The sequence below is a fragment of the Pongo abelii genome, chromosome 1, assembly GCF_028885655.2.
Source record: "Pongo abelii isolate AG06213 chromosome 1, NHGRI_mPonAbe1-v2.0_pri, whole genome shotgun sequence".
In the NCBI taxonomy this organism is placed as follows: domain Eukaryota; kingdom Metazoa; phylum Chordata; class Mammalia; order Primates; family Hominidae; genus Pongo; species Pongo abelii.
This window is the reverse complement of record NC_071985.2, coordinates 6,356,292-6,368,573: the sequence shown is the minus strand read 5'-3', so window position 1 is coordinate 6,368,573 and position 12,282 is coordinate 6,356,292.

Here is a 12,282-nt window from a genome sequence, read left to right as displayed (position 1 = left end):
AAGTAAGATCTAGAGAATGTTAGATAGTCATAGGTGATGAATCAAACGTGAGAAGTAAGGAAAAGGGAGAAATAAAGGATAATTCCGTCTGTTGGTATGTTTAGGGCTTGAGCCATTGGTTAGGCAATAGTGACATTTGGTGAGATCGGGGAAAATAGGTGGGGGAAGAAAGAATACAAGTTGGTGGAGGCCAGGCTGAATCAATTACTCTGTTTAGGAAATAGTAAGTTTGAGATGCCTACTAAACATCCAAATGCTGATATCACATAGGCAGTTAGACATGTGAGTCTGGAGCTTCGGACAGAAGAGTTTGAGATGCCTACTAAACATCCAAATGCTCATATCACATAGGCAGTTAGACATGTGAGTCTGGAGCTTTGGACGGAAGAGTTTGAGATGCCTACTAAACATCCAAATGCTGATATCACGTAGGCAGTTAGACATATGAGTCTGGAGCTTCGGACAGAAGAGTATGAGATGCCTACTAAACATCCAAATGCTGATATCACATAGGCAGTTAGACATGTGAGTCTGGAGCTTTGGACGGAAGAGTTTGAGATGTCTACTAAACATCCAAATGCTGATATCACGTAGGCAGTTAGACATGTGAATCTGGAGCTTTGGACAGAAATTAGGGAAAGAACTTCAATTTGGGAATCATGCCTCATAGGTGGTTTTTAAAGCACTGGGTCTAGAGAGAAAGTATAGATAGCCAAGACTATCCAGGATTCAGCTGTGAGAGGATCCAGTAGTTAGAGGTCAGGTAGAGGAGGCAGAGTCAGCATAAAAGACAGATTCAGTCACAACGGCAAGAAGAAAATTAAGAGTGTGGTGGCTCAAAACCAAAATAGTTTTTCAAAAATAAGCAAATGCTTAACTATGTAAAATACTGCTGAGGGGGTGGGTAGATAAGGTGACCACTGGATCCAGCAATGTGAGAATCACTGGAAACTTTCCAAAGCACAATTTTAGTTGAGTAGTAGGGACAGAAACGAGACTGGAATGAGTTGAAGAAAGAATAGGAAGTAAACAGATGGGGACTCATACTCTAGTCAACTACCTCAGGAAGTTCTGTTCAGAAGGTCAGAAGGGAAAAATGATGTGAAACCACAAGATTACTGGCTGGTATTTATATCCTAAAAGAGATGACCCAGTACAAAGACTGGTTGATGCAGAGACATTTGGAATCACTGATAAAAGACCCTTTGAAGGCAATCAGGGATAAGTTCCAGAATGCAAGAGGAAGACTCTTCTTCTACAGTATCAGGAGGAGATATAAAGATGTATATATGAGTGAATACCTTTTATAATTAGTGGTAGAAGGATAGTTTAAACATCTTCTGGCTGGGCTCGGTGACTCATGCCTGTAATCCCACCACTTTGGGAGGCTGAGGTGGGTGATTACCTGAGGTTGGGAGTTTGAGACCAGCCTGGCCAACAAGGTGAAACTCCGTTTCTACTAAGAATACAAAATTAGCAAGGTGTGGTGGTGGGTGCCTGTAATTCAAGCTACTCGGGAGGCTGAAGAATGTAAGTGAAGTAAAGAGGAAAGTATAGAAAAGGAGAGATGGGCAGGTGAAAAACGGAGAGGTGGTTGGAAGCATGAGCTCAGTGGAGTGAAACAATTGTTGCAGAAGGAATTACAAAGTACTGTGTTGGACAAAGAGGGGGAAGGCTCAGAAAATGGGATGCTCAGGACAGAGTTAGTGCACTTAACGATGATGACACAGTCCGAGGGAGTAGGTGCTGAGTTGGGAAATGGAGAGAAAAAAGTAAATGGAGGTGGGAAAATCAAGGGGCTGGTAGACTGGGGTCACCCTGTGTGGGTGTCAAATTCACCAGGACTGACAGCAGACATAGGGATGGAGAGGGTCACTGTGAGCCAAGAGCTCAAGTCATTCTCTTCAGATGAAAAAGAATGACCAAGAAGTCAGAAGATGATCTTAACAAGAGGCTGCATGAGTCACAAGGGAACTGAGGGTTTTGGAGAAAGGAGGTGTATTAATCTGGGTTCTCTAGAGGAACAGGACTAACAGGATAAATGTATCTATTAAGGGGAGTCTATTAAGGAGTATTGACTTGCACAATCTCAAGGTAAAGTCCCACAATAGGCCATCTGCAAGCTGAGGAGCAAGGAAGCCAGTCCAAGTCCCAAAATCTCAAAAGTAGGGAAGCTGACAGTGCACCCTTCAGTCTGTGGCCAAAGGCCCCAGAGCTCCTGGCAAACTACGTAAGTCCAAGAGTCCAAAAGCTGAAGAATTTGGAGTCTGATGTTTGAGGGCGGGAAGCATCCAGCACAGGAGAAAGATGGAGGCCAGAAGACTCAGCAAGTCTAGTCCTTCCATGTTCCTCTGCCTGCTTTATTCTAGCCACACTGGCAGCTGATTGGATGGTGCCCACTCAGATTGAGGGTGGGCCTACCTCTCCCAGTCCACTGACTCAAATGTTAATCTCCTTTGGCAACACCCTCACAGACGCACCCAGGAATAAGCCTTTGCATCCTTCAGTCCAATCAAGTTGACAGTCAATATTAACCATCACAGGAGGACCAAAACTTAGAAAAATGTTTAAGGTATTAAAATAAAAACAGCCTCCAGTGGAGAAAACCATAGGCAAAATGGTGTTATTGGAGGTTCCAGTTAGCAAGAAGTTCAGAAGAATGTTCCAATTACACACTGTAAATGGTGAATCAGGTCCAGACTCCAAATACAGGACTTTTTCTACTTTATCACATTTGCTATATGGTAAATGTACATTTTCTTTTTGGTCTTTAGATTTGTTTTGAGACTTTTGTGATTATTTCTGGAGATAAGTGGAAAATCACGGAGGAAGGCCCTGAAATCTCTCTAAGGTATATATGAGATTTAGATCTTAATTGCTTTCTGATAATTTACACATTTATGCTCTCTTTTTAGCATTATAAATAGAAATAACCTAAAATATGAATAATTAAATTATTTGATTAACCTGATTTTAATTAAAAAAGGAGTGTAGACATTCAAACATTTGCACCTTTCCTTTTTGTCTCCTTCCTCCTGTGACCACATGTTAACCCTCTGCTTAGACACTGATATGAGAAGCCTTCCTGATACCATCAGCTGCTCCTTGTCATTTTACTTCTTATTTTTCTTGAGCCCATATCTTACTCTCTTTGAGAACATCCCAGGTGAATTCTCCCAATTTGATATGATGTGAAGGATTTAAGAGACCAAAATGTTGGAAATATATGTTCATGCACACACACATACACAATCCAAATGTTGCCACTTTCTAGCTGTGTGACATTGACCTTATTTCCTAACTGCTTAACTGTACTGTAAAATGAAGGTAATAAAAGTAGCTATACCATAAGGCAGTCATGGGAACTAAATAGGAAAACACATACATAGAGGTTAGCAGAGCTCGAGGCATAGTGAATACTGAATAAGTGTTCATTCTGATGCATGTTACATATGCACTGTGCATGTACATTTACACAGACATGCACACCTAAGGAGAAGAAAAGGCTTCCCCTGAATTTCACATGTATAAGTGAATGCTCTTCCTATGAACTTCTCTGCCTTCCTTTAAAACACTATTAACAAGCTCCCAATCTGTAGATCTTAAGCATCTAATCGTGACTGGTTTCCTACCCTCAGAACAATCTATCAGCTCCTTGATTTCCCATTTTCTCTCAAATTTCATTCAAAAGCTCTTTTTCCTTATTTTCCACTAGTCCTTAGGATTATTGCCCTTTGATTTTTAACCATTTGAATTCAGAAATAAAATGGTGTTAGAAGTCATGTGATCCAAAAGATCAGTGTTTATTTAGCAAACATTATTTAAAATTTTTCTTTTAAAGAAAGAAAGAAAGAACAAATGGAGGGAGGGAGGGAGGGAGGAAGGGAGGGAAAAGAAGGAAGGAAGGAAAGAAAGAAAGGAAGGAAGGAAGTCGGGTGTGATGATATGCACCTGTAGTCCTAGCTACTTGGAAGGCTGAGGCAGAAGGCTCCCTTGAGTCCAGGAGTTCAAGGTTACAGGGAGCTGTGATTGCACCATTGCACTTCAGCCTGGGCAACAGATAAGACTCTGTCCCTTAAAAATAAACAGATAAATTAAAAAACCATTAAAATGCAGAAAAAAAATTTCTTTTAAATGAGCAATTTTATGCCTCATCCAATATTTAAAGTTAATTTCTCTGTTGGCGTTTCCCCTGACAGTCGTTTGTGAAAACAGTCATCTAATTAAGTGTATACCTTTTACTCATGCACCTTACATTGCAGGTCAGAAAGGAAATGAATAAATTCTGGGTGGAAACAAAACTTAAGCTGTAAGATCCCCTCAAAGGTAACATGAGCATATGAGAGATCTCATATGAATTTGCCGACCTAAAATTAAACTTCAAATTTACTGTTCTAACATTTGCTTCTGTGAAAACAGCATAATCTTACCTGGATTCTATCAATAATGCCTAGATACATACAAATTCCTTAAATTATAGGCATCCATAATAACTGACATCTGAAAAGCAAGTGAACAGATCTAGTCAGTACATGACACTTAGCTCAATTTTAAATTGGTCAAAATGAGATAACTTAAAGTTTAGTTGTTTCAGAAGAGACGTGGAACTCTTCTCATTCTTACTTCTCCTTAGGGTTATTGTCAAAACTAAGTAGATTGTTTGCCATAGTCAACCAAAGTCTGCAGCCACCTCACACCCTGTTGAATGAGAGGCTATTGGATGGCTATGATCAAAAAGATAAGAGGTTAACAAATGTTGATGAGGTTGTGGAGGAAAGGGAAGCCTCCTACTCTCTTGGTGGGAATGCAGGCTGGTACAGCCTTTACAAAAGACACTATGAAGATTCCTACAGAAATTAAAAACAGAACTACCATATGACCCAGCAATCCCTTTTCTGGCTATACACCCAAGGGAGATAAAATCAACACTTCCTAAAGATATCTGAACTCTCATGCTTATTGCAGCATTATTCACAATAGCCAAGATATGTAAACAACCTAAGTGCCTTTTAATGAAGGAAAGGATAAAGGAAAGGTGGTATATATACACAATGGAATATTACTCAGCCTTTAAAAAGGGGGATGCTGACATTTGCCACCACATTTTGGGCACAGAGGACATCATGCTAAGTGATATAAGCTAGACACAGAAAGAAAAAAGTTGCATGATCTCACATATATTTAGAATCTTTTTTTAAAAAGGTTAAATATACAGAAGTAGAGAATGGAACCATGGTTACAACGGGGGGAATAGGAAGATGGAGGTCAAAGCATACAAAGTAGCAGGTATGTAGGATGAACAAGTCTAGAGAACTGATGTACAACATGAGGACTAAAGTTAATACAATTAGATTGTATTAGGGATTTTTTTTTTTTTGAGATGGAGTCTCACTCTGTGCCCAAAGCTGGAGGGCAGTGGTGCCATCTCAGCTCACTGCAACCTCCGCCCCTCAGGTTCAAGTGGTTCTCCTGCCTCAGCCTCCCGAGTAGCTGAGATTACAGGCACCTGCCACCGTGCCCGGCCAATTTTTTGTATTTTTAGTAAAGACAGGGTTTCACCATCTTGGCCAGGCTGGTCTTCAACTACTGACCCTGTGATTCACCCGCCTTGGTTTCTCAAAGTGCTGGGTTTACAGGTGTGAGCCACCGCGCCTGGCTGTATTAGTGATTTTTATGAAATAAGTAGATCTTAGCTGCTCTTGCCACAAAAAAAGTAACTGTAAGATGAAAATATGTTCATCTTCTTCACCATAGCAATCATTTTACATCTACATGTATCCTGTAACATCATGTTGCAAACCCCAAATATGCACAATAAAATCTACTTCTGAAGTCTTCAGATGAAGTATTCCTAGAAACCGAGCTATATAGTAAGAAGTACACTGAACTAGGGACCCGAGTTTCTGATTACGATAAAATGAGGGGAGGAAGAGTGAAGGGGAAAGGCTAAAATGTTTGACCTCCCAGACACTTTGTTCCTCTACATCCAAATCAGGTTATAGGAAATTTGACTATCCAAATTCAAAATCAAAATCAAAATAAACTTGATTATTTCTGTTTTAGCATCTCTCTATTTGTGATGCTAAAAAAATAGCATACAAGTATGTTTTATCTGAAATCAATTAATATCTGGATTTACTTCCATCAGTACTATTAACTTTATGACTACAAAAATGTTACTTAGTTTTATTGTCTGTAAAACTAGTAGGGAGAATTCAATATCATTAAAAGTTCTTAAAAAAAACCTTCTTCTTTATGAAACAATTGATACAATAAGACCTGTCCTGACAACTTAACCACATTCTAAGGATCAAACGATGTAAGATATATGAAATTACAAACTATAAATCATGAGTCAAATTTAAATTTCTCTTGCTATTATTCTAACTGAGCCACATAAAGATTGGGTTAATTGTCCAAGATAATACCACTAATAAGTCATACTTCTTCAAAAGCAGAATGCAACTCATCACAGAAATTTTAAAAAAAATGTAATGAATAAACACATGACCTGGGGTTTGAACTTAAACTGTCTGTCCCAGGGCCTGGGAGCATAATCACTATTTCGTGATGCGCTACATTTGCCAACAAGGATAAATTAAAGTCAGCAGTGGAGAAACTATAGAGTAATTCAATAATACTAGTACCAATTTAATTTAGAATAATGGGAGCAGAGAGCACCAGAATACATAAGCCACGAGGCACTATTCTACTAGGGGAATACTTCAGAATGAGAATAATTTTTGTGAATTGAATACTTTTGAGATATTGGACAATTCCAAAAAGTTCTCATGCTTCAGATATTGTGGTAATAGTCCTTCTTTTCCCTGGAAAAGAGAAAAAATATACAGATTAGACTACAGTTATTTCCTCAAATATGCCAACCCATCCCTGAGGGGTTTTGAGTATATTTACAGGAGAGAAAACTGTGCTAGGGTCTGTGCCCCAGACAAGGGAAGCCAAGATAACAGCATGGCTCAATAAAGTCCAATTAAAGGAAGTTCCATTTCATCTGACTCCCAAAGCTCACACCAAACTTGCTGAAAAGGCCAATATGATCCTTGTTATCCTTCCACACTGCTTACACATACAGTCTGCGCCTGTGCCAGCGGCATAAGATACTGAAAGCTGACCTCTCCCTTAGGAGTCAGCCAATTGTCTTTAGCCCAATCCAAACTAAACCTTCTCTGGCCCTAGGCCTTCTTCTGAGAATAAAAATGTCTAGCAACTTAACTTTCTCTTAAGCTATTAAATAGACTTTACTAAAGCATTTATTTTTAAAATAATAGGTCTTTTTTATACTGCTAAAGTAAAGCATTGTGAAAATTTGGAAAATACTAAAAACTATTAAGGAATAGTATAATCTCATTTCCTAGAATCAACCAGTATAGTATATATCTTTCATATGTTTGTAAGTGTGTAATTCCAACTTTATACTATATATATAATGTCTATACAATTTGTTTCATATGTTTAGGAATCAAAATTGTGACTACATTATTTAATGCAATTTTTAAAAATTTAATATTACATTGGGAGTACATTTCTATATGATGAAACTTTGGAAACATTAATTTTTAGGAACTTCTTCAGGCTGTAATGGAGTAGTAATAAAATTAATCTTTGGCAGACAGTAATTATAGAGGATAAAATATCAGAAATACATCTGTAAGAAGGCATTGGAGAACAACCAAAGCAACCAGGCTCAGAGGGGCCAGTATCCCAGGGAGAAGGAAAACGCATTGCTGTGAGGTCAATATTTCCCCTATATTTCCCCTTAAGGTATTTATTAATCCATAAGCACTTCACAGCATACAGGCCAAGCAGGGAAATGAAAATCTTCAGGGGTTAAGAAAAAAGAAAGGGGCTGGGTGCGGTGGCCTAAAGGAAGCCAGACCAAGGTGCTTTATAGCAACACTACTGAAACTGAATAATAAAAGAAAATTTAAAATCAGCCAGAAAAAAAAACAACATTAATTGTACAAGCAACAACAATAATATTGAGACTGGATTCTTTAAAAAATAGAATCAAGAAGAAATCAAGATATTGCTCCATGCATGGAGTAATATCTTTACAGTACTGACAGAAAGACTGCCTTCTTCAAATTTAGTATTTAGAGAAAATATTCTTAATAAATTTAGGTGCAATTAAAACATTTTCAGACAAACAAAAACTAAATAAAAATGGATTGTGAGCCTGTATTTTAGCCTTCGATAAAATTCAACATCCCTTCATGTTAAAAACTCTCAATAAACTAAGTATTGAAGGAATATATCTCAAAATAGTAAGAGCCATATATGACAAACCCAGAGCCAATATCATACTCAATGGGCAAAAGCTGGAATTGTTCCTCTTGAAAACCGGCACAAGACAAGGATGCCGTCTCTCACTATTCCTATTCAACATAGTATTAGAAGTTCTGGCCAGGGCAATCAGGCAAGAGAAAGAAATAAAGGGTGTTCAAATAGGAAGACAGGAAGTCAAATTGTCTCTGTTTCCAGATGACATCCTATGTCTAGAAAACCCCAGCCCAAAAGCTCCTTAAGCTGATAAGCAACTTCAGCAAAGTCTCAGGATACAAAATCAATGTGCAAAAAATCACAAGCGTTCCTATACACCTACAATAGGCAAGCAGAGAGCCAAATCATGAATGAACTCCCATTCACAAATGCTACAAAGAGAATAAAATACCTAGGAATACAGCTAACAATGGATGTGAAGGACCTCTTCAAGGAAGACTACTAACCACTGCTCAAGAAAATAAGAGAGAACACGAACAAATGGAAAAGCTTTCCATGCTCGTAGATAGGAAAATGGTCATACTGCCCAGAGTAATTTACAGATTCAATGCTATTCCCATCAAACTACCATTGACATTCTTCGTAGAATTAGAAAAATCTACTTTAAAATTCATATGGAAACAAAAAAAGGGCCTGTATAGCCAAGACAATCCTAAGCAAAAAGAACAAAGCTGGAGGCATCACACTATCCAACTTCAAACTATACTACAAGGCTACAGCAACCAAAACAGCGTGGTACTGGTACCAAAACAGACACAATGGAGCAGAATAGAGATCTCTCACATCTATAACCATCTGATCTTTGATAAACCTTAAAAAACAGCAATAAGGAAAGGATTACCTATTTAATAAATGGTGCTGGGAGAGCTGGCTAGCCATATGCAGAAAATTGGAACTGGATCCCTTCCTTATACCTTATACAAAAATTAACTCAAGATGGAATAAAGACTTAAATGTAATGCCCAAAACTATAAAAAGCGAGAGAAGAAAATCTAGGCAATACTATTCAGGACATAAGCACAGGCCAATATTTCATAACTATAACATCAAAAGCAATTGCAACAAAAGCAAAATTTGACAAATGGGACCTACTTAAACTAAAGAGCTTCTGCACAACAAAAGAAACTATCACCAGAGTGAACAGACAACCTACAGAATGGGAGAAAATGTTTGCAATCTACCATCTGACATAGGTCTAATATCCAGAATCTACAAGGAACTTAAATGTACAAGAAAAAACCCCATTCAAAAGTGGACAAAGGACATGAGCAGACACTTCTCAAAAGAAGACATTCATGTGGCCAACAAACATATGAAAAAAAGCTCAACATCACTGATTATTAGAGAAATGAAAATCAAAACCACAATGAGATACCATCTCATGCCGCTCAGAATGGTGATTATTAAAAAGTCAAGAAACAGATGCTGGAGAGGCTGCGAAGAAATAGGAACGCTTTTACGCTGTTGATGGGAATGTAAATTAGTCCAACCATCGTAGAAGATAGTGTGGCAATTCCTGAAGGATCTAGAACCAGAAATACCATTTGACCCACCAATCCCATTACTGGGTATATACCCAAAGGAATATAAATCATTCTATTATAAAGACACATGCACACATATATTTACTGCAGCATTATTCACAATAACAAAGACATAGAATCAACCCAAATGTCATCAATGATAAACTGGATAAAGAAAACATAGTACATACCCATCATGCAATATTATTCAGCCATAAAAAGAAATAAGATCATGTCCTTTGCAGGGTGGGAGGATTTTCTGAGGCAGCCCAAATTTCATCAACAATAAAATAGATAAATACTTTGTGATATACTTGTATAATGGGGTAAATATAGCAATGAAAATAAGCTGTTGTTACATGCTACCACATGAAAAGAGTTCATGAACATAGTTTATTTGAGCAAAAGAACACACACCATAGAGTATACACAATTCCATATATATAGTTCCCAAATATGCTAAAACTAGCCTGTGATGATGATAGAAGGCAAAATAATGATTACCTTTGGAGGGGCAATGATCAGGAGGGCTCACGAAAGAAATTCCTGAGATGCTGATAATTGTTCTATTTCTTGATCTGGGTGGTGGTTACAGAGTGTGATCACTTTGTAAAAATTCATAGAACAGCACACTTAGGATTTGAACACTTTTCTGTGTGAATGGTATATTTCTATTTTGAAAGGTTTACTTAAAAACGTGATTCTTCAGAACTATGTAGTATTTAACCCTATGGATATTCAGTTCATTTAATTCGTTTCTTCTTGTTCACTAAGATGTTTGTTATATTTTGCTCTTATAAAAGATTTAAATATTTTTAAAACTCTCATGTTTTACTTTTCTAAATTAAATCTTTGACTGTTTTCTAACGATAAGTTCCTAGAAGTAGAAATGCTGGGTCAAAGGATATAAACATTTTAAAGACACTAAAACATGTTGCCAAACTGCTCTCCAGAAAGATCATCTCACTGTTACCACACCAAAGGTCAATCTTATTCAAGGCAGATTTGAATGTTTATAGCCCTTATCCCATTTGACCTTTATGATATTTGATACTGTCAGCCACCTCTTCTTTCATAAAATTCTATTCTGCTTCGTCTTTCTGGGCATTGCCCTGCTCAGCCCATCCTCCTCCGTCTTTTCCCTGTGCTCAACTACACGCTTTCTCCAAAGGTTACTTCCTGGCCTTTTTTGCCTCTCTCCTTTAGAAGAATTTGTCTTTGGTATTTTTTCTTTCCCCTCTGTGTTTATGATTTCCTATTCTCTCTTTCCAGTTTCAACCTCATCTCTTGTTCTGCATTTTCATTAGCTGGTTGTCTACTTTCATGCCCTATCATTATTTCAAAGGTAACTAAGTATTGGGAACAGTGGTTAATGAGTTAATAAATATTTCAAAAGGCAGAAAGAATGAGTCCTGATGTTCAGAAGCAAGCCCTCTAGCTAACACGCCCTTCAACACCTAATGCATCTCTCTTTTCTTCTTTTCCCCTGTCCATTCCACCTTCTTGCTGCCTTACTAAAATCTCTTCCCTTTCTTTGCTCACACTCTCATCAGTTTTAACATTTTTCTTCCATTTTAGCTTCTCTCCATATTAAATTGCACAAAATGTTTAAATATTATTCCATTTTTTTATTTTTGAGACAGAGTCCCGCTCTGTTGCCCAGGTTCGAGTGCAGTTGCATGATCTTGGCTAGCTGCAAGCTCCACCTCCTGGGCTCAAGCGACTCTCCTGCCTCAGCCTCTGGAATAGCTAGGATTACAAGCATGCGCCACCATGCCTGGCTAATTTTTGTATTTTTAGTACAGATGGGGTTTTACCATGTTGGTCAGGGTGGTCTTGAACTCCTGACCTCAGGTTATCTGCCCGCCTTGGCCTCCCAAATTGCTGGGGTTACAGGTGTGAGCCACTGTACCTGGCCAATATTTTTCCATTTAGTTTTTCAATAAAGTTTTATAATCTGACTTTTCCCATTAGAACCACTCAAATCCAAAATAGGTGAGCTAAATATCTTGTTTTCTAAGAGAAAAGAATTAATTGGCTGCTTTGAATATGATCTTTTCTGAAAAAATATTCATTGATTATTTCATGTCGTTTAAAGTGTCACACTACTGCTATTGATTGTTGCGTGTCTACTACATTGTGGGCTTGCAGTATATTAACTTTCTTATTCCTTAGAGTATTGCTTTGAGGTAGGTTTATAATTTCTCAGATGAGAAACTGAGGCATGGGCTGGGCATCCTGCCTGGGTCCCATGCCTGGTAAGCTGTGGAAGAGCTGGGATTCAAACCCAGTCTGTGTGACTCCTACACCAGAGCTCTTGACCTCTCAGTTGGGAGCTCAGTATGTATTGTTAACTAGAGCAGTGATCATGTCTCTACTTATCACTCTCTGGAGGAAAGAAACAGACAGTACACCACTCAGAAACAGAGCTTTGTAATGTCTCTCTCCTAGCCCCTTC